The 24545-nt window shown below is 37.9% G+C and overlaps 1 long non-coding RNA gene across 1 annotated transcript in view; it reads left to right on the forward strand.

The window, feature by feature from the left end:
• Nucleotides 1–269: 269 nt before the first annotated feature.
• LOC139317500 (uncharacterized) overlaps nt 270–24545 on the forward strand; it is a 284565-nt gene continuing 260289 nt past the window's right edge. Inside the window, exon 1 of the long non-coding RNA XR_011600459.1 lies at nt 270–297. This is a non-coding gene — a long non-coding RNA (uncharacterized lncRNA). The remainder of the gene's footprint in view (nt 298–24545) is intronic.

The following is a 24545-nucleotide window of genomic DNA, read 5'->3' on the forward strand; positions in this document are numbered from 1 at the left end:
GGAGCAATTCTTACAGAAGCAAAGCAATTCTTACAAAAGCAAAATAGCAAGTTAAACTAATTCTATTATTATATCCCTTCACCATCTTGAATTTTACTCTCCTTTTGTTGAATCTCCGTAGGGGTTTTCCCCCGAAAGGGTTCAAATTTCCCGGCTGGGAGAACGTCCCAGGCACGATGAGCCGATTAACAAGTGAAGCGAGCTGCGTGAAAACAGGATTCCTTTATTCTTTTTCAGGAAGACGGATCCGCCAAGCACACGACCCAGTGTTCCTGGGTGAGCTGACATCGTTACAAGGTAAGCATACATTTTTATACTTTTCTGTACAAAGGAAATTCTTTGTTTCTTTTGTTACTTTTGTGTGTCTGTCTTTTGTGTGTGAGTTCGTGGATCGCCCTGTGTTTTCTTATTCTGAATCTTTTCCTACTTGAAATTGGGTGCTGTCTTAGTTATTTGATTTCGTGTCCTTTTGTTTCCTTCTGCTCTTATTATTTTCCCTTTGCCTTAAGCTGATCATGTTGTTATCAATTAAGCCCTTACTCCCGGCTTGGCTCTTATCAGATTGCTGGGGCTATTGATTAAATCTTTTCCTCAGCTAATCCTCTGTTGTCCCTTTTGTTTTATTCTGCTGTTTCGATAGTTTTTTCCCTGGCATGTCTTGTGTCTTTGTGTGTGTCATTTTCCGGGGTCTTCTTTTATTCTTAAATGGCCCTGATGCTTATGTGTTCTATTTTGGGAAGGTCATCTTCCTATGCTTTTCCCTTCCTGAGTTGATCCTGTGTTATGAGGTTTTGCTATGTCTCCCTGGTCTTGGCACTGTCTTGGTGGTGTTCCCTTCCTACACTTTTGTGGCAGAAAGAAACGTGGCGTTTTCCTTGTGGAAATTGTGGGCCTTTGTCATCAATGAAGCAAGATTTATGTAGAGTTCCTCAGTGCCTTGGAGCTGGGGTGGTGGTGGGAAGAGTTGGAGTTTATTTCTGTCCAAAATCCAAAATATCCCATGTATCATTCAGTGCCCTTCCTTAGTACTCTAGCTTAGGTTTGCATTCACCCATCAGTTTGAAATACACTGCTCAAAAAAATAAAGGGAACACAAGCAGAAGACATCCGAGATCTGAATGAATGAAATAGCCTTATTAAATACTTTGTTCTTTACATACAGTAGTTTATACACTGCTCAAACAACTAAAGGGAACACAAAACTAGTGTTAGACTATGCATGCTTTGAGGATTGCTTTTTTGAAGTCCAACCCTGACATTCTTCTTTTGCAGCAGTGATAGTGTTATCGAATGAAGGGGCCAAACAACATTCCTGGGTCAGCCAGAGACAGTTTTTATTGCGCAAGGTTCAGAGCCAGATTTGTACCTGAAACTTTGAACAAGGAAAAAGCTGTGATACATCTGTTTTTATATATTTCTAAGACAAAGGATTCGGTGAGATCATGCATTTTCCATATATGGTTAACGTGAGATCATGCATTTTCCATATATGGTTAACATACAATACACTTGTTATATGATAATTGACACACTTCCTAATTACTAAACCATTACTTGCTAGTTTTATAAGATTATCTTTAGCTAGACAACCTTTCTTAAGTGCTGTGGTTGCTAATGGGAAATTTACTGCTGTCCTTGGGTAAATTTATCGGATTAAGTAACTCTTTGTAACATATATATCCTTGTGTCATTCACAGTGAGGTCATTTAAATGTTTTCCATATGGCTGTCCTTCCGTGACATCTAGGTCTCATCCGAAGATATATTACCACTTAATGGGGTTTAGCTGATTTTTAATATAATCTCCAAGCAAGCACTTTTCTATCTTATAATAATGTGAATAGAGAGGGTCTCTTAGAGTTCATATAGCTAAGCAGTTTTTCTCTTATAATAATGTGAATAGAGAGGGTCCTTTAGAGCTCATGTATCTGACTCTGTATGATTCCTATTTTATTCACATTATTCCCCCCTTTCAAAGTTTTTCCATGCAGAAACTTTCACCATTCCTTACATGTTCAACTCTTTAGTAAATATCATTCCATTCCTTTGGATAAACAAAGCTAACATATAATATCTAACAAAATATGACTAACCTAGGCAAGAGATAGGTATTTCTTGATCTTCACTCTCTTAATCTTTGGAGGTACTCCCTCCATTCTTTCCCAGACTCCATTTCTACATATGTGTCTGTTTCAGAGTCTTTATTTTCAAGAAAGCGTCTGTCAAAATTAACTCCTTCGCAGTCTGTATCTCTTTCACTGCTCTGATAGATAGCTGTTTCAGCACAGGGATTGCACAAGGAATAAAAGCTAGGCCTGCCACAGCCATATCAACAAGAATAACATTTGTTTAATCCAGCTGGATCCAGGCAACCAAGAAAACCACCTGTCAGTTGTTTGTAACCTCTGACTTATCTTGGATGCCCTATCCTGCAATTCCTTGGCAACTTCCCTGACCACACCTGATTTATTCATATAGAAACAACAGTCTTCTCCCAGAAATACACACACACCTCCTCTCTCTGCAGTTAGGAAGTCTAAGACACGTTGATTTTGTAGGACCACTGCTGCCAATGAATCTATCTGGTCTTGGACTTCTACCAGGGTTCCAGCAATTTGGTTCAGGCTTTCTTGGAGCTCCTCTGATAATTGCCGAAACTGTATTACTGAGTGTGTTATTCCACCTACACCTGTTCCAACTGCAGTTCCTATCCCCATGATTACTAATAGTGGGACTAGGGTTGGTACCCGTTTCTGAACATGTCCCATGAGAGGAACAGGGATGGTATGTTCTCCACTGACAACACCTATTTTAGGAAAAAGGTGTGCTAGTGTGCATGTTCTGGTCCAATTTGTTGGCAAACATAAATACGCATCCTTCCCGCAGAAGAAGAATACTCCTTTTTCCCCTACACACACGCCTATGTTCATGGAGAAAGCATGGGTCCAATGGTTCTTTTAATTAGTACAGATCCCCAAAGTCCCTGCCACAAACATTCTAGCCGGTTTCTGTAATGGGACTTCTAGTGAAGGGTCCTTTTGCTTATCTCTGAGGATTGGACCTTCAAAAAGATACTGGGAGGTAGTATTCCCAGGGGGAAAGAAGACACATAAACCTGTGCTGGACCTAATGGAAAGCCAGATAGGGAAGCGAGGGGGCTGGAATAGACTGGGGCACCTTTCCTTGGATACATTCCAGGACCCCTTCCATCCTCCCCATCTTGTGATGATGGCAGTTGGTGGTAATGAGAAAGTGAATGAGTGGTGTGCAGAAGGAAAAAGATCTTTGGTTAGTTTTACATCCCTAAGGTTCATTCTAGGACCAAGGTACACTTCTGATGGATATTGTTCTTTTGTCAGGGATCCTACAGGCCTACCAGGTTTCTGATGTCTCTTTATACACAGGGAAGGTGACCCTATGAGTTCCACACCTATGGCTATTGGGCCGGCAATAGGGAGGCGGCTTTTTCCCAGCCGTTGGAATGCCTTATAAAAAACTCCTTGTAACAGAGATACTGGTGCTTTTGTTTCTACTATCTTTTTCAAGGACTATTGTAGCCTTTGTCCTTTCCCAGAGATCTTGCTCTACTGGGACAGCATGATAAGATGAAGGACTAGCAGATAAACACAACCAGCAGTTTTGACCTAGGGTAGGGTCATACTGATTAACAAGGTTTTGACCCAATTCCAGTATCCTTGATATGTAGTCCCCTCTTCTCAATTGTTGCAGGGGCCCGTTCTCTCTTTGTTCTTGTATTCCCCCCTTTACCGGGATTGTCAAACTCTTAACCTCAGGTCTAGGGGTTGGTTTAGGACTAAGGTACTCACTCCACCTTCTGATGCCACATTGTTGGCGGGAGTGGACTTGACCCAAAGTGTCCCCATTCAGTGTCCTGATGCTGCTAGGTCCCCTGGGATTCTTGACATCTTCAAATCCTTCCACAGGGACAAGGGGGATTTCTTGGACACTGACGCAACATTGGGAACTACTGTTCAAGATAGTATCCCTCACTAGACCTTTTAGCTAATAGTACCCAAAGCCATAAATAAATCATAATGACCTAATTCCTACACTCACAAGGCCTTAAGAGCGCAAGACCCGTAGTTTACAAATTCACCATGTCAGGAAGAGGGTTAGGGGTATGCGTAACTTGGGAGAGGGCAATATCAATCGTATTAAAACAATACCAACAGAAGGGCTAAAGTAGCTGTTGCCCAGAGTCACCACACCCAATCTTCCTCTAGCATGAGTGTCTTTAAGTAGTGCTCACTGGATTCTATCACAGTTAATGGATTTTACATTACAAATTACAGTCATGGAATGTTATCTTCCTCTGTTCCAAGCTTCGGCCGTGCGCGGGGAACCAGCTTCCGGGGTGGTTCAGCAAGGCTGACGATCACCACCGTGCGTTGAGAATCCGTTGCCGGTAGGACTCAGCAGGTTGTATTCTTCTTGAACTTCAGCACCAATGGCCTGTCAGTTTTTGTTACCTGGTATGTGACCGGATCACTCTGGTCTGCGGGCTTCAGTCTCGTCCAGTGGACCCAAGATCTTCCTTCTAAGGTCTTAAAAGCACAATTACAAAACCAATACATCTGGGAGAGCGCGCAAAGGAATCTGATCAGTTGTAGTCCTCTTCAGTTGGGGAGACAGCATAGGCAACCACTCAATCCTAAGAAAGAAAAATACAAAAATAGTCCAGATGATGAAGAACGCTATTCCCACTGGTTACTGCCCACCAGTCCATTGGGTTCTTTGGATCGTCAACTTCAATGGATCTCCTTGGTGAGATTCCACCTTCCACTCCTTTGGGGCTGGCACGGGCCCTTTCACTTGGGGTTTAACTTCCTTCCAGCTCCGGATCAACATCCAATCATCGTGGTGGAATTTGTGGACTGGAAACTTCAAAGGTGGTGTTTGGGCTAATAGTCCTTGTTTCCTAAGAACTTCAAAATATCTGGACAGTTTATACACATATTGTTTCAATACTTTGTCTCTGGTTTCCAGGGAATCAATGCATATGCTTCCTGTAGTGAAAACTACTCCAAACAACAGTTCATATGATGATAATCTTTCTAAGTTGGGTCTAATAAAACTCTTGACACCACTGTTGCTGTAGCATTACTGCAGGGAAAAGCTTCAACCCACCCTGTGAGGTGGTCCACTATGACCAATAAATATTTTACTCTCCCCACTTTTGGTAATTCTGTAAAATCCACATGAATACATTGAAATGGTCTTAAAGCTGGTGGTCTCCCACCCATCTGTTGTTTCCTGACAGCTTGTTTATTCACCTTTTTACAAATCAAACATTTGTTTATAATTGATGTTACTAAAGGATATATCCCAATACAACCATAGCATTTTAAAAGTTCATCTACAATAGCTTGAATTCCCCAATGACTCCACCCATATTTTGCCAAATGTCTGCACTATCCCAAATGCATACTTGGAATCTACCTATTTTTCCTTCCAAGATGCATAGAGCCTTTTTTTTTTTTAATTTGATTTATATGCCGCCCTTCTCCGGAGACTCAGGGTTACAATGCGTTAAGCAATAGCTTTCATACTTTTGTATATTTTACAAAGTCAGCTTATTGCCCCCACAAACTGGGTCCTCAATTTACCTACCTTAGAAAGGATGGAAGGCTGAGTCAACCTTGAGCCTGGTGAAATTCGAACTTACTAATTACAGACAGCTGGAGTTAAATTACAATGCATTTGTCTACTGAGCTATCCAGGCTCCCTATCCATAGAGCTTAATTTAATGCATACAATTCACAGGTTTGAGCAGACCAATTTCGAGGCAAACCCCTTGCTTCCAGGATCTCTTTAGTGTGTCCTTTTATAATAGCATATCCGTTTTTCCGTACTCCCTCCTCCATCCTAGAGGAACCATTTATAAAAATTGCTTCTCCTTTCTCCAGGGGGTGTTCCTCCAAATCAGGTCTTATTTTTGTATGTAAATCAATTACTTCAGCACAATAATGTTCTAATCCAAACTGATCCATTGATCTGGTGTTGGCTAAGAACTGTGCTTGATTCAAATTGTGATCTGTAGTTAAAATGAAGTCTGTCTGCTGCATTAAAATTGTTTCATTTTTGTTTAGAATTCTGGAATCAGTTAACCACCGCCCCGCTTTTTGCTGAAGGATGATTCTGACTTGATGTGGGGTGCTTACAATAAGGGCTCCCCCAAAGGTCAATTTCCTACTTTCTGAGCCAACACCCCTTGTGCAATTCAATTTTCTGTGTTTACAAAGAGATTGAATGGCTTTTCCAAATTTGGTAAACTTAATACAGGAGCCTTGGTTAAAGCTTGTTTCAAATTTTCAAGGCTTCCTCTTTCGTGTCCCTCCCATTTCAAACTCCAAGGTCCAGATTCAATTAATTTTGCATACAGGGGTTTGGTAAAATCAGCATACCCATCAATCCAGAGTCTGCAATATCCAACCAAACCTAAGAATTACCTTACTTCTTGCTTGTTTATAGATAGAGGCTGAGATGCCACCCCTTCTATTCTATCAGGAGTGATTTTCCTACTCCCTTCACTAATTAAGTGTATTCTAATGCTTTGTCCACTTAATCTGATCTCTGTCAATTAAAAACACCACTTCCTCTTCCCATTATCACTTGGTTCCACCCTCACATTCCTTTCTTCCTTCCCCGTCCAAAGGTTATGCAATCCACAACATCCAAACCTTCCAAAAACAAATCACATACCTTCTCCCTTCCATCAATTCTACTTTCTCTAACTCCTTCTTCTTATAAAACATTCAATTCCTCCTACCACTGCTATCCTGACTTCCAAGTCAGCACAAGTCTGTGCAGACCAACTTAAAGGCAACTTTCTGGCTTCCACTAAAACTTCCTTTCTCCCTTCTACTATTGTATATCCCTCTATAAACAAATTAGCTCCTTCTTCGAAAGGAACAACAACTTTGCTGCTAACAAACAAACAAGCAAACAAACAAACAAATAAATAAACTGCATTCCGAGCCAAAAACAGTGAAACTGCAGAGGCAGGTATCAGATATCACGCCTTTCTCAGGCTGGTTCAGCAGAGAGAAAAAAATGGTGAAAAGAACAAAAGCCCGCAGCCCACCCTTTTCCTGCTTTTCTCCTCCAAAGGAGGGGGGGGTCCGGAATACAGGGAGAGGAAAAAAAAATGTTTAAACTACATAGAATTATCATCTCCTTTTGCCTCTCAGCATCCTTTCAACAACACAACCCTCTGCATTTCTCTCTAGTCTCAAAACTAAAATGGGGTTTAGCTGATTTTTAATATAATCTCCAAGCAAGCACTTTTCTATCTTATAATAATGTGAATAGAGAGGGTCTCTTAGAGTTCATATAGCTAAGCAGTTTTTCTCTTATAATAATGTGAATAGAGAGGGTCCTTTAGAGCTCATGTATCTGACTCTGTATGATTCCTATTTTATTCACATTAATAGAAGGACCTATTCTGGACTGCTGGACATGCCTGCGTATCACCACACAGTGTTTTGATGGAGAAGTCTGTGGCGGTATGTATGGAGAAAGGGAAGGGTGATTTTTTTATTTATTCTGTGTCTCAACTCATTGCCTTTTGAAATAGTCTTCCCATCTCCAGATACATTAACATATTGTTAGCCATAAATGTTAGCAAGATTCTTTAATCTGATATGCATAGGTAAGGCGACCCCCCCCCCGATACAAAATAAGAAGCCCCTTTTGCCAAAAACCAGAAGTAAGTGCAGTTTTTGGTAAAACCATTGTAAAATACAATTGTGGGACAGTGCAAACAGCTGTAAATACGGCTTTGTTGCTGAACACTCAAAGTTTGGTCACATGAATGGTGGGCATACCTCCAAATACAATCTAAATTTAGCAAAGACAAAAAGGAATGGGGTATAAAGCAAGAATTATCACAATTAGATAAGATTTTATTAAGCAGGGAGGGCAGGACCATAAGTAAATTATATTGCTATTTATTGGAACAAGACATGATTGAGGAACAAGTCAAAGAAATGATGATAATTTAGAGTAAATATTTTGGGCATAGTATTGATTTGGACAATTGGCAAACTCTCTGGGAAAAAAAATTAAAAATTTCAACTTCATATAAGGAAAATTTATATAAGATGTTTTATAGGTGGCACCTCCCCCCACAAGATTAGCACGAATCAATAAGGGAAATTCTTCGGCATGTTGGAAGTGCGAGGTGGCTCCGGGGAAATTCTTTTTTTTTAATTTTTAATATTTTATTTATTTATTTATTTATTTATTTATTGATTTGTATACCGCCCTACTCCCGAAGGACTCAGGGCGGTGAACAGCCAAGCAATAAAATACATAAATACACAAAATTTAAAACCAGATAAAATCAAATTAAATCATTTTGGCCCAGACAGATTAAAACACCCCAATAATTTAAAAACAGATTAAAATTTACATATTAAAAGAGGGGGGAGATTAGGCCAATATATTTTATTAAACATTTTTTTTAAAACAAAAAAAAGAGAACAAACCAACATACAAACAACAACACAACACACAAACAAATAAACAAAAATCCATCTTTACATCTTCTTTTCAACTTGTCGCAATGGTAAGCTATATTCAAAATTATACATTCTCTCTTTCTTATTTTAACATATCTCTCATACCTATATTCCTAATACCTCGTCTCTATGTGATCTCTTCATCTACATGTTTGTGGTCGACAGGTAAACCCCATTATCGTTTTAAAGAGACAGAGACTAAAATAATCCTGTGACAGAGTTTTTATTTACTTTGCAAAGGGCCTTTCTCTCTGGAATAGAGAAAGACGGAAATAAAACAATTTACACGAGTTTTTATAGTCTTCAGGAACATCAGAATACACGTCAATAAAGTACCTTGGGAATCAGTTTCAGATCTTACATAACATCTTATATAACATATACAGTACATAATCCACCCTGGAAATTCCCCAATTCCCAACAGAAATACCCCTCAAAAACATCAATTGCGTACTTCCTTTAATTAATGAGGGCAAATTAACCCAAGAGCATATTTCCTGCAAGATAAACATCCTCAAAAACACAGGAATTACACACTTCCTTTCTCATGTTCTTAAATGTCAGCTAAATTATATAATCAGGTTATACAAGGTAAAACAAAACCTTAACATGATTTTAAAATGGCGTAACTCAGGTTATGCTTTTACAGGAATAATTCTTATTTTTCTCACAATGTTTGATTTACTATTAACCTAAGTTGGTACTTAATTTCCTATCCGTAATTTATATCTTCTCATTTATTTCCATATCTTTTTTCCTTTTTCTCCTCCAACCAATTGTACCATTTCTCCCAAACTAAACAGTAATCTGTTTCATCCTTTTCTTGTATCTCCTTTGTAAGCTTGTCCATTTCCGCACATTCCATAATTTTACTAATCACTTTATCTTCCGTTGGTATATCGTTATTTTTCCAATTTTGGGCGAAGACTATTCGTGCAGCTGTCAATATGTGGATGGTTAAATATTTTATTTCTTTGGGCTTCCGGTTTGGCTTCCGTCGCCGCCAGACGGTCTTTCGGGACCGCCAGCCTCGCTGCCTGTAAAAAGCCATCTCTACAGCTGAGAGACGGCTCGAAAAACTCTGTCTCCTTGAGGAGACGTGAGATAGAGCCGGCGAGAACAGGTAGAGCCCTTTGCGAACTCCCCAGAGTTTTTTATTACTCTTGGGGAGGAAGCAGAATGTGGCTCCCTATACAGCTCGCTGCTGCTCCGGGCTTCAAGGGAACTCTGCTTTTTGCAGAGCCAGGTGAAGGGACCAATCCAATTAATGTAAACTAACAGATTGTCCAAACAAACAGGATGAAATCCGGATTTGGGACCCTAAATCGCAAGTATTTCTAACAATTTTATAAGTGATTTTAAAAGCGAAGAAAAAAAGTTTAAAATGGCGACTGGCTGAGGCTTGAGAAGAAGAAAGCTGAAAGTGAAAGTTTAGTTTAGTTTAGTTTAGTTTAGTTTATTTGATTTGTATACCGCCCTACTCCCGAAGGACTCAGGGCGGTGAACAGCCAACAATAAAATACATAAATACACAAAATTTAAAAACCCGATAAAATCAAATTAAACTTTTTGGCCCAGACAAATTAAAATACCCCAATAATTTAAAAACAGATTAAAATTTACATATTTAAAAAGGGAAGAGATCAGGCCAAGCCCGCTTGATGGAATAAAAAGGTCTTCACAGCACGGCGGAAGGAGCGCAGATCCGGGATCCTCCGTATCTCCGGGGGGAGCTCATTCCAGATGGTAGGTGCCCCCACAGAGAAGGCTCTCCCCCTAGGGGCCGCCAGTCGACACTGTTTGGCTGACGGCACCCGGAGGAGTCCCTCTCTATGAGAGCGTACTGGCCGGTGGGAGGCTATTGGTGGTAGTAGGCGGTCCCGTAAATAACCAGGCCCTAAGCCATGGAGCGCTTTAAAGGTGGTAACCAAAACCTTGAAGCGCACCCGGAAGACCACCAGGAGCCAGTGCAGCTCGCGCAGGAGAGGTGTTACATGGGAGCGCCATGTCGCTCCCATTACCACCCGTGCGGCCGCACTCTGCGCCAGTTGGAGCCTCCGGGTGCTCCTCAAGGAAAGGAGCACGGAAAGTCCTTCCGCCTGAATAGTTCAATACGTTACAAAGTATCTGAAATAATAGCGCTGGCTAGAATTGAAGAGAAAAATTTCTACTTTATGTTTCTTCCTTCTCAGAGACTTGATATTGATACTGTTTGGAGAGAAGTCTTTTTTTTTAAAAAAGAGTTTATCTGTGTGGCAGGATGGCGTTAAAAATGACAAAGCCAGACAAACAAGCAGCGGGGGGGGGGGGGGGCTCCCCCATTTACAAATCATATGAACAAGTTTTGAGCTTGCAGATTCAGAAGAATGGCTTTAAAGACCTAAAGGAATTTGTTTTGGAGGAGATGGCAAGACATGATGAGATTGTGAACCAGAATCTTGAAAAATTTAGGCAGGAAATTAAAGAGTTGGTGCAACGAAAATATGCCAACTTGAAACAACAGATTGTAACAGCTTTGAAAACTTTTTCAGAAATAGTTATAAAGATGGATAACGATACCAACCTAGAATTAGAGTCTAAAATGAAGGAAGCTGATAATAAGTTTTATAATTTGGACAATAAAATACAAAGAATTGAAAATGATTTGATAAATATTCAAGACAATAGCTCAGAAGTAAAGTCTAAAATAAAGGAAGCTGACCACAAGATTTACAATGCAGACAATATAAAATAAAGGATTGAAAAAGAAGTCATAATGATGCAATACAGGTCCATGGAATTTGCGGTCAGAATGAGGGGAATACAGGAAAATAACAGAGATGATTTGAGAAAGATGTCTGCTGAAGTTCTGGCTGGGATTTTAAAGGTTAGTCCTGAAGAGGTATCCTGTAGGATTGATAAGGTCTACAGAGTGAATTCTTGGGTGGCAAAGCAAAGGCAGTTGCCTAGAGATGTGGTGATTTACTTTACTGATAGAGTAATAAGAAATGATATTGTGCAAAAGTCTTTTAACTCCACTTTGGAAAGGAACGGAAGGAAGATTTGGATATATAAAGAGCTGCCGCCCAAGATGTTAAAAGATAGAAAAGATTTTGGATTTTTGGTGACTGAGCTAAAGAAACAAAACATCCCATTTAGGTGGGATGCTCCAGTTGGTATAATATTGAGATATCAAGGAGAAAGATATCAACTAAATACTGTTGAAAAAGCGGAAGAATTTTACCACAAGGTTTTTAAAATGGATCCATCAGTGTTAGGAATACAGGAGGGGAATAAAGAAAAACAATATGAACAAGAGATTGAAACTCAGGTTAAGCAGATGGCGATGGAGGCAATGGAAAAACAACAAGTTACAGAGGCCCTTTTGGATGAGCCGCTTTTGGATTCTCCTTCAGAGGTTATAGCTGGATTACCTATAAATACAAGAGAGGCGGCTTTGGATTTTAATGTGATGTCTTATCAAGTTACAGACCAGCATGGAAATCAATCAGCTGATATGCAAGTTCTAGAAAGGCAACTAGGATGGAGATCTAAACCACCAAAGGCCAAGAAAAGAAGAAGCAGGTCCTACAAAACTAAAAAATTTTAAACTAAACAACAGTCTAATGCCAGTTACTTAAGAGACGATTAAATATAATAAGCGGGATTTATAGAAGGCTGATACATAAAAACATAACTGAGGCAAATTATTGACTTATACTATTTTGAGAAGAATAACAGATCTCTGCAATGCTGGTGCTTTTGGGATGTGGAAGGTGGCCTCTGATTGAGTGGATCGGAACTTTCTATCTTGAACTCTTTGAAAAATGGATTACGTATATGTTGAGTTATGTGGCAAGAGATCTATGGGATTGGGGCATGCAGAAGATCTGGTTGTTACCCCAATGTGGTGGTTGGAATTAACAATCTAGATAAATGACGCTACAGAAGATACTACATGGAATATAAATATAAAGTCACTCGGGTGGTTTTTTATATATGAAAATACTTATTATTGATGGGGGCAGATGGTAATTGAAGATACTGAATATACTGTTGGAGGCTGAACCTGATATTACCCTAACATGGGTGATGGAATTAATAATCCAGTTGAAAGACATTACAGAAGATATTATATGGATTACAAATTTAAAGTCATTTGAGGATTTTATTTATATATGGAAATATCTTTTAGTGGTGTGGTGTGGGCAGAAGAACAAAGATATTAAAAATATTATGTATGTTAGACCTGTAGGAAAATGGGTGGAGATAGGTTATTGATTGTTTAGTTTAGGAAAAGAGATGTTATGTTTAGATATAAATATATGCAAAAGATTTGAATTAAGAGATATATGTTTGGGGGTGGAGGACTATGAGTTGAATAAATGCTAAATCAGGATTTATTATATAGTTTTATAGCTGAAGGTTGTTTTGAAATGTATAGTATAGTATAGGGGGGATATAATAATAATGTTAGAAAGAAATGGTTAGCATATGGGGGGTGGTATAAAAGGATGGTAAAGTATTATATAATTTGATGTTAATTTGGATTTTATTTTGGCGAAGCCATGGGGGGAGGGGAGGGGGAGGGGGGGGTTAGGGTGGAGGGGGGAAAAATGGGGAAAAATCTGTATTTGAAAAACTTTTTCAATAAAAAAAAAATTATTTCTTTTTCATATTGTCCGGTAATTATTACTAATAAGAAGGTTTCTGGCCTCATTTCTATTTTTTGTTTTTAATTTCTTCTATATGTATTCTAATTGTTTTCCAAAATTGTTTTGCTTTCTGGCAGGACCACCACATGTGGTAATAGGTTCCTTTTTGGTGTTTGCATTTCCAGCATATTGGGGAGGTGTTCGGGAACATCTTTGCTAGTCTGGCAGGCAGAAGGTGCCACCTATAAAACATTTTGTACATGTTTTCTTTATAGGGTACAGACATTGTTAGTTTATAATTTGTATTCCATAATTTTTCCCATTTTTCTAATTCAATATTATATCCGAAATTTTTCGCCCAAGTTATCATGTTTTCTTTGACCACTTCTTCTTCTAATTTATATCTTAATAGGTAATTATAAGGTTTTTTTTAATCAATTTGTCGTCTGTTCCCTGTAAAATTTTATCTAATTCATATGGTCCTTTTTGAAATCCAAATTGTGCCGAATCTGTCCTATATCTAGATTTTATTTGCATGTATGGCCACCAATCAATGTCTGTACCCAGTTCTTTCAGCTCTTGTCTTGATCTTAGTTCGCCTTGGTTGTTCAGCAGGTCTTTGTAGGTTTTCATTTTGGCAGTATCCATAGCATTAGGGTATATCTGAGCCTCCATAGTAGATAGCCATTCCGGAATTTTATCGTAGTGTGTCCTTTTTATCCCCTGCCATGTCTGGAACAATGCTTCTCTGATAACTTGTCTTTGGAAGTATCCATGTTGCCTATTTTTTCCCTCCCACAGGAAGACATGCCATCCTCTTTGTAGATCAAATCCTTCTAATGTCAGTATTCTTTTGTTTTTAAGTTCTATCCAGTCCTTAATCCAAATCAGTGAAGATGCTTTATAGTATGTTTCCCAGTCCGGTAGTGCTAGTCCTCCTCTCTCCCTTGTATCTTGTAAGTGTTTTATTTTTATTGAAAAAGTTTTTCAAATACAGATTTTTCCCCCTTTTTTCTCCCCCCCTCCTCCCTAACCCCCCCTCACCACCCGTCCCCCTGTGACTTCTACAAAGTAAGATCCAAATTCATAACAGATTATATAATATTTTACCATCCCCTTACTCCATCCCCCAAATACTGACCCTTTCTTTCTAATAATATTATTACATCCCCCTTTTACCATACATTTCAAAATAACATTCTACTATAACATTGTATAATAACTTCTGATTTAGCATAGTAATATTATTATAACTCCCAATTTAGCAATAATCTGCCCTTTTTCTCCTCCCCCATACATATATCTGTATATTAATATAACATTTCAAAACAACCTTCCACTTTAAGACTATATAATAAATCCTAATTTAACATTTAATCTTTTGTGTATATTAATATAACATTTCGAAGCAGCCTTCCCCTATAAAACTATATAATAAATCCTAATTTGACATTTATTCAACTCTATCCATTTCCTCCACTCCAATATATCTCTTAAACATCCCTTTTCTTAAACTAAACAATCAATAAACTAGCCTGTCTCCACCCACTTTACTACAAAATTACCATACATAACAATTCTTAATATCTTTATTCTTCTACCCACCCTACTAAAAAAAATATTCCCTTATATAAATAAAATCAATGACTTTAAACTTATGGTCCATATAATGTCTTCTTTGATGTCTTTCCACTGGATTGTTAACTCCATCACCCATATTAGGGTAACGTAACATCCTGATTGCAACAAAATGTTCAAAATCCTCATTTATCATCTGCCCCCATCAGTAATGAATATCTTCATATATATAAAAAAAGAAAACAACCACCCGAGTGACATTGTAATTGTATTCCATATAATATCTGTAGTAGTGGCTTTCTTCAGGATTATTAATTCCCACCGTCATAATGGCGTAACAACCAGATCTTCTGCATGCTCCAGCATAGCTCTCTTGCCATATAGCTCAGTATAAACATAATACATTTATCAAAAAAATCCAAAATAGATAATTCCAATCCAACAATTTAAGGCCCTTTTCACATCCCAAAATTACGGCATTGCAGAGGTCTGTCACTCTCCTCAGGATAATATTAACCAATACTTCACCTCAACTATCTTTTCATGTATTCAGTCAATTTTTAAATAACTGGCTTCACTGTTGCCTAATTTAGAAATTTTTATTTTTGTGAGATCTATTTCTTTTTTTCTTGAATTTTTGTGGGTTTGATCTCCATCCTAATTTCCTTTCTACGAGTTGTATATCAACTGGTCGATTTTCATTCTGATTTATGACTTGGTCTTGTTGGTTTTGCTTTTGTGGCTCATATTTCTTTTCTATAAGTTGTGTATCAACTAATTGATTTCCATGCTTGTCTGTGACTTGATGAGTCATCACGTTAGAGTCCGATGCCACGTCTCTCTTATTTATAGATGATCCAACTGAGGCATCTAAAGAATCCAAAGGCGATTCATCTACAGAGGCCTCTGTAGCTCGATATTTTTCCTTTATTTCCAACTCCTTCTGCTTATCTTGTGTTGTGCATAAAAATGTTGAGCTCATTTTCAAAAATTTTTGGTGAAATTCTTCCACTTTTTCAACAGTATTTAATTGGTATCTTTCTCCTTGATATCTCAATATTATACCAACTGGAACATCCCATCTAAATAAAATATTTTGTTTTTTAAGCTCAGTCACCAGAAATCCAAATTTCTTTCTTTCCAATTACATCTTAGGCGGTAATTCTTTATATATCCAAATCTTTCTTCCAAACAATTGCAAAGTAGAATTAAAAGATTTTTGCACAATATTATTTCTTATTTCTTTATCTGTAAAATAAATCACCACATCTCTAGGCAGTTGCCTTTGCTTTGCAATCCAGGAATTTATTCTATAGACTCTGTCAATCCTACAAAATACTTCCTCAGGATGAACCTTTAAGATCCCAGCCAGAATTTCAGAATATATTTTCCTTAAGTCATCTCTATTGTTTTCCTGTATTCCTCTCAGTCTAATCACATATTCTGTGAGATTATGTTGCATCATTAAAACTTCTTTTTCAATCCGTTGTTTTATATTTTCAGCATTACAAGTCTCATGATCAGCTTCCATTTTAGGTTTTTCTTCTAAGCTATTGTCTTGAGTGTTTATCAAATCATTTTCAATTCTTTGTATTTTATTGTCCAAATTATCCTCAATTTCCTCCATTTTAGACTCTAATAAATTAATATTTGTATCCAACTTCATAGCAATTTCTGAAAAACCATTAGTCACTTTTACAATCTTTCGTTGCAAAGTATCAAACTTTAATTGCACCAATTCTTTAATTTCCTGCTTAAATTTTTCAAAGTTCTGGTTCATAATCTCATCCCTTCTTACAATCTCCTCCAAGAGAAATTCAATTATATTAAAATCAGTTTTCTGAGTCTGTAGGTTTAGAACTTGTTCATATAGTTTGTAAATGGGGGAATCCCCCCCCCACTGCTTGTTTGTCTGGCTTTGTTAGTCTAAACACCATATTTCCACACAGACAAACTTTAGAAAAGAAAAAAGAAAAAAAAAAAAAGCTTCTTTCCAAACAAGATCAATATCAAATCTCCAGGAAAGAGAAAACACAAAAGTGGAGCTTTTTCTTCAATTGTAGCCAGGAGTATTTATTCCGCTACTTTGTGGCTTAATAAGAAACGGAAGGACTTTCCCTTTTCAGCTTTTCAGCTTTCCCTGCTCAAGCCTTGGCAGTCGCCATTTTAAAAATTCTTTTTTGCTTTCTTCAATATCTTTTACAAAGTAAATAAAAATACTTGCGATTTAGGGTCACAGGTCCAGATCTCATCCTCTTTACTTAGTCTGTTAATTTTCTTTAAAAGGCTTGTTCTCGTCGCCTGGCTCTGCAAAAAGGCAGAGGTCTCCCAAAGCCCGGAGCAGTGGCGAGGGAAATAGGGAGCCTCATCTGCTTCACCCCCAAGAGTAAAAAAAAAACTCTCGGGGCTTCGCAGAGAGCTCTACCTGCCCTCACCTGCTCTGTCTCACATTTCCTTATGGAAATGGAGTTTTTCGAGCCGCCTTTCAGATGTAAAGGCGGCTCTTTACAGGCGACGGGGCTGGCAGTCCCGAGGGACCGTCTGGCAGCGACAGAGAGCAAACAGGAAGTCCTTGTAAGTGTTTTATTTTGATCCTTGCTTTCTTCCCCTGCCAGATGTAGTTTGCGATCAATTTGTTGAAGTCTTTTAAAAAGTTCTTCCCCGGTTTTATCAGAATCACTTGAAATAAGTATAGCATTCTGGGTAACACGTTCATTTTAATCGAGGCTATCTTTCCAAGGAATGATAATTGTAATTTACTCCAAATTTCTAAATCTTTTTTTATCTGGCTTGTTAGTTTGTTGTAGTTATCTTCTCTAATTGATGATCCTTTGTTAGTAAGCCATATTCCTAAGTATTTTACCTTTTTTGTCATTTGTTTCCCCATTTTATCTTCTAATTCCTTCTCTTGCTGTTTTGTAAGATTTTTCATTAATGCCTTTGTTTTTTGCTTGTTAATTTTAAGTCCAGCTATTCTCCCATATTCTTCTATTCTTGCTAATAGTTTAGGTCCTGTTAATGTTGGATGGTCTATAATAAAAACCATATCATCGGCGAAAGCTTGAAGTTTATACTTCTCTTTTTTAACTTTCAATCCTTTAATTTCTTTGTCTTTTCTAATTTCATTTAGTAATGTCTCTAAAGATAATATGAACAACAAGGGGGATAGAGGACACCCCTGTCTCACTCCTTTTGATATTGTGAATTGTTCCGTCGTATCTCCATTTATTGTTATTTTTGCGGTTTGGGAAGAGTAAATTTTCTTTATCATGTTTACAAATTTATTGCTGAATTTCATATTTTCCAATTGTAGTATGAGAAATTTCCAATTTAGATTGTCAAAGGCCTTCTGTGCATCCAAGAAAATTAATGCCATTTGTTTATCTGAATTTTTTTCATAGTATTCCAGTACATCAATTATTAATCTCATATTGTTTTTTATTTGTCTTTTTGGGAGGAAGCCATTCTGATCAGGGTGGATGTATTCATTTATTACTTTTTTTAGTCTTTCTACGATAATCAGTGTAAATAATTTGTAATCTACATTTAATGATGATATCGGTCTATAATTTTTGATTTGTGTTTGGTCTGTCTCCTCTTTTGGAATAAGTGTAATAATAGCTTTGGTCTAAGATTTGGGAATTGTGGCTTTCAGGAGTGCATCGTTAAAGGTTTAAAGTAAAATTTAATCTATTGGGTAGTGACATGTTTTGTAGAATTCTGCCGGTATGCCATCTGGTCCTGGAGTTTTATTATTTTTCTGTTTTTTTCTTGCCTCTATTAGTTCTATCATATTAATTGGCCTGTTCAGTAGTTCCCTATGTGATTCTTCTAGTCTTTTTACATCTGATTTATTTAAGTATTGTTTGATATCTTCTTCCAATATCTCCTCTTGCTGATATAATTTTTGAAAAAAGGTTTTCGCTATATTTTTTTTATCCTCATTTCTATAATGTATGTCTCCTATGTCATCTTGTAGTTGGTGTATTGTTCTTTTCTCCTTTTCTTTTTTCAATTTATAAGCCAACCATCGTCCTGTTTTATTTGCATGTTCAAAGTGATTTTGTTTTGCTGATTTAATTTTTCTTGCTATTTCTGTTTGCGTAATCAAATTAATTTTGTGCTTTATAAAATTTATTTTTCCTTTGATCATTTTATTTTGGGGTTCCTTCTGTAACTCGAATTCATATTTTTTAAGCTCTTTTAACAGGTTATCTCGTATTTGTTGTTTATCTTTATTTTTCTTTACCATGTATGCAATTGTCAGGCCTCTTATATACGCTTTCTCTGTGTCCCATAAATTTTGAAGTGAGGTTTGCTCTTTTGTGTTTATCTTGAAGAATATATTCATTTCTTTTTCCATAATCTGTACGTATTCTTTATCCTTTAATATTTCCTTGTTCATCATCCATCTTTTCCTTCTCCGTTGTCCTTTCCATATTACTTTTACCGGGTTATGCCGGGGTCTTCCGGCGGTGACGTCAGTGTGTTTGGAATGAGAGAACGGGGCTCCATTCTTGAAGTTCCAATATTCCCAACCAGGAAACCGATTTAAGCACTATTGATCCCGGAGAGATCAATAGAAAAAAGAGGAGTCTTCAAGGACCTTGGAGGGAAAAGCAGTTGTCCTGAAGGTTCAGGAGAAACCTCTTAATTCCGGTGGGGAAAAAAACAGCCATTTTGGCTGGCCCAAAGTACTGACAGCCGAGGAGTAGGAAGCGAAAATTGAAACAATAGATCGCAACGGTACGAGAAACGAGGGAAAAAATATATCAAGTGAGGTACAGTTATATAGCGGAAGAAGAGAGCAGAGAGATCGAGGCTCCGAAGCAAGCGGCAGATTGGCAGCCAGATAAAAGCGGCGATGAAAAGGGAGAGGAGCGGAAGAAGGAACTTTGACAGGTAGTGACTGCGCGAAAGGAGAAAGTGTTGTGGAAAAGAGGAAACTCCAACGGATATATTATGACTTTGACTTTGACTTGAAAGAGGTGTGGATTACAAAATAAGCAGATCGACTGGAGGAAGGTGATTTGGACTAGAATTGTGAGATTGATGAAAGCCTTTAGAGAGCGGAAGAGATAACGAGCGACGGAAGAAAGAAGGAACTTTGACAGGTAGTGACTGTGCGAAAGGCGAGAGAGCATTGGAGACGAGGAAGAAACTTTTAACGGATACATTTGGATTTTGACTTGAAAGAGGTGTGGATTACAAAATAAACAGATTTGCTGGAAGACAGTGCTTTGGATTAGATCTGTGAGATTGACGGAAGCCATTACGGATTGGAGAGTGAGAGTGAGTGGTGGAACTGGAACGGCGATCGGGGAAGTGGTGACCTTAATGGAACCATAGATAGAATAGGCTTGGAAAACAACAAATTTTGAACTTGCTACTTAAAAGTGTTGAATCTGGACATTTGGATACTTGGACATTTCTGGTGAGAGACATTAAAAATTATACTCCAAAAGAGTTGGAAAAAAGAACTGTACAGATGATCGAGCAGAAAATGATGCAAGAGTGAAAGAGGATTGTAGGAGAGAAGAATAACAAATTATATACATAATTGATTAATTTGAGTAGAATTAATTATTAATTCTACATGGGGCTCCCCTTGAAGAGCACTCGGAGGCTCCAACTGGTCCAGAATGTGGCCGCGCGGGTGGTTATGGGCGCAACTCGTTGTGCCCGTGTGACACCCCTCCTGCGCAAGCTGCACTGGCTCCCAGTGGTCTTCCGAGTGCGATTCAAGGTGCTGGTTACCACTTTTAAAGCGCTCCATGGCATAGGACCCGGGTACCTTCGAGACCGACTTCTGCCACCAATAGCCTCCCACCGGCCAGTTCGCTCCCACAGAGAGGGTCTCCTCAGGGTGCCATCGGCCAAGTTATGTCGGCTGGCAACACCCAGGGGGAGGGCCTTCTCTGTGGGAGCCCCAGCCCTGTGGAATGAACTGCCCCCGGAAATACGTAAGATCTCCGACCTCCGGGTGTTTCATTGCGCATTGAAGACCCTGTTGTTCCGCCAGGCCGGGCTATCAACATAATGATTTTAAATTGGGGTATTTTAAATTTTTGGGGTTTTAGACTGGCCAAATCTATTTAATTATTTTAAATTTTAATCATTGTTGTGTCTTGTGTTTTTAAATTGGCTGTACACTGCCCTGAGTCCTTCGGGAGAAGGGCGGTATAGAAATAAAATTATTATTATTATTATTATTATTATTATTATTATTATTATTATTATTATTATTAATCAATAATTGCTGACTGTTGACTATTGATTGGTAATTAGTGCTCAACGACTGAGACAAGTTGGACTATTGATATTGTTATTAATTGCAGTAACGCCTAGTTTTACTTATCATTATAGTTGATTATATATATTGCGCTAACTATATTAAGAACAAAGTAATGAACTTTTAGAATCTTAATTTTTTCCCTCACTTCCCTCCTTTTACTTCCCTTCTCCTTTATATAAGTGTATAAGTGTATATACAAGTTAAAACTTATAAAACCCTAAATAAGTACACAGAAAGATATATAGTAACATATATCGCCTTATACAGTGGTTACATATTTACTAGAGTGATAAGAGTATTTATACAGATAAATTTACAATATTATAAATATAGATTGTCATTTAAGGATTTGTATGATATAGAGTAAAGCGAGATGGTCTATGAGGGCTGAGATCATGAAAGTTGAGGGATTTATAAATATGATTAAAAAAGAATTAGATCATTTTTTTTACCGAAAACAAGAGAAGATACTTCCCTTCAAAATACTCGGGATACTGCCAAAGCAGTAGTTAGGGGACTGGTAATAAAATATACAGCTACCAAATGGAGAAAGGAGAAGGACAAATGGATTGAGTTAATGGCTGAATTGGAGAAAGCTGAAGGAGAGCTGCGTTTAGATCTGCATAATAATTTGATTAAGGAGAAAATTGATTTGATTAGGCATGAGTTATCTATCCTAGATCAAAACGATTTGGTGAATAAAATTCGGAAATGTCGACAAAACCAATTTGAGCATGCTAATAAGCTGGGCCGGTGGTTGTCATACAGATTAAGAAAAGAGGCAGAATCTAGAAAGATTGAATTTTTACAGGACTCTATGGGAAATTTGGTAGGTCCTACAGAGCAAAAAACAAAGGTGGCCCAAGATTTTTATACCTCCTTATATAGCCAAGAAATTCATCAGGAAGATAAACTCAAGAGTTATCTCCAGAACCTACAATTGGAGATGATCCCGGATTACTGTAAAGAAATTTTAAATGCAGAAATTACAGTTGGGGAAATAGCAGTAGCTATCAAGAAACAAGCCAATGGCAAGACTCCGGGACCGGATGGGATTCCTAGTGAATTTTATAAAGGAGTCTTTGACTCACTTAGTTTGTACTTCAAAGTTCTATTTAATGAGGTTTTATTACACTCTAGGATACCCCGGTCCTGGACGGAAGCCTACATTTCCCTAATCCCGAAACCCGATACAGATAAAACTCTGATCTAGAACTATAGGCCAATCTCGCTCCTGAATGTGGATTACAAGATTTTTGCGACAATACTAGTTGAGAGACTCCGGGTGTTCCTGTCCCGATTTATCCACCAAGATCAGAATGGTTTCCTACCTCATAGGCACCTAAGAGATAACGTAAGGGTAGTATTGAATACCTTAGAATACTATGAGACACACCCTGATAAACCAATGGTAATGATTTTTCTGGATGCCCAAAAGGCTTTTGACAGAGTCAACTAGAATTTTGTAATACAACAATTGGAAGTGATGGGTTTTGGGTCTCAATTTACAAGGGCAGTTCAAGCCATCTATTCTAAACAGTCGGCAAGGTTACTGTTTAATGGATCACTATCAGATGAGATACAGATTTATAAAGGTACCAGACAAGGATGCCCTCTTTCACTGCTGCTTTTTATTTTAACACTTGAACCACTTCTTAAGATGATCAGGCAGGATTTGGAAATTAAGGACTTAAAAGTTAAAGGGGAAGAATATAAACTCCAAGCATTCGCTGACGATTTGGTTTTCATATTAGAAGATCCCCTTATTACGGGACCAAAATTACTTACTAAATTAGATGAATACGGGGAGGTAGTGGGATTAAAAATCAATAAGGATAAAACCAAAATGTTAACAAAAAATTTGTCAGGTGCCCAAAAGGAACAGATCCAAAATATTATGGGGATTAATTGTGTCAAAAAACTTAAATACTTAGGTATTTGGCTTACAAATAGATGTTCTTCTATCAAGGAGCTCAATTATTCCAAATTATTAATAGACACAGCGAATGAAGTGGAGAGATGGCAGCATATTCAGATCTCATTTTTGGGTAGAATTGCCGTGATAAAAGCCCATGTTTTACCGAAATGGATCTTTTTATTCCAAACGGCTCCTGCAAGATTGGATAAAAACTTTTTTAGGAAATTAGACCAAATTCTAAGTAAATTTATCTGGCACAGTAAAAAACCCCGTATAAAAAGAAAAATGCTGCAAAAGCACAAAACAAGGGGTGGCTTGGGGCTCCCTATGTGGGAGCTTTATTACCAAGCCTCATCCCTGGTTTGGATAAAAGATTGGGTGATCCTCTCAAGAAAGCGCATTTTGGCAATTGAAGGATATGATTTGCAGCAGGGATGGCATTCCTTCTTGTGGTCTCAGAAAGACAAACAATCCAAACATTTCACTAATCATTATATTAGAGGAATTTTATTAAGGGTTTGGGAAATGGTGAAGAAGAAAGTTTACACACAGATTCCTAAGTGGGTGTCTCCGTTAAAGGCAGTGACCCTTCCGACTGTGCACAATATAAAGAGGAACTGGGTTTATGGTGACTTGTTGGATGAAGTCGGGAGTCTTAGATCTAGAGCCGATCTCCAAACTAGAGGATTAGACATAGACTGGTGGTCCTATGTGAAAATTCAAACTAGATTCGCTAGGGATAAACAGGAATATGGTATTTCCCTTCATTTACAAACGTTTGACAAGCTTTTCCTAGGTGGCCGAAGGAAATTTATTTCCAACGTTTACAATCTTCTTCTGTCCAATTTTATGGCAGATGAGATTGTAAAGGACACGATGATTGCCTGGGGGAGAAATATTGGAACAACAATTCAGCTTGATGCATGGCAAGATGTATGGAACAAAACTATGAAACTGACCCTTTCTTCCCCATTCAAAGAAAATTTTTACAAAATGATTTATCGTTGGTACCTCCCCCCTGCCAGAATTGCTAAGATGTCCCCAGGATCCTCAGACAGATGTTGGAAATGTGGGTTGGCCAAGGGTACTTTCTTCCATCAGTGGTGGATCTGTCCATCAGCTAGACGCTATTGGGAGAAAATACAGCAGTGGCTGTTGGAAATAACAGGTGTGAGTTTCCCTCTTCACCCAGACCTCTACTTACTCGGAATAAGACCGGACAACATCGATAAGAAGGATTGGTATATATTTGTCCATGTCTCAACAGCGGCGAGAATGGCATTTGCTTAACTGTGGAAAGATGCAGATACGCCCCCTGACCATCTGATAATAAACAAGATTCTTCGATGTGCTGAGATGGACAGGCTAATGTATATCTTAAAAGACAAGAAAGATTCAGTATATAATAGAAGTTGGGACAGATGTTTTGTTTGGCTCAAAAAAAGGTTAAATTTAGGAGAAGGGTGATAAGATCGTCTAATTAGATTAACTAGATATTTACTAGGCTTTATAACTCTTTACAATTGTGATAAAAACAGACCAATTGTTTTGTAGTTAGTAAAAATAACCTGATTGCAT

The sequence above is a fragment of the Pituophis catenifer genome, unplaced genomic scaffold, assembly GCF_029215685.1.
Source record: "Pituophis catenifer annectens isolate HBS135680 unplaced genomic scaffold, rPitCat1.0.hap2 SCAF_5, whole genome shotgun sequence".
In the NCBI taxonomy this organism is placed as follows: Eukaryota; Metazoa; Chordata; class Lepidosauria; order Squamata; family Colubridae; genus Pituophis; species Pituophis catenifer.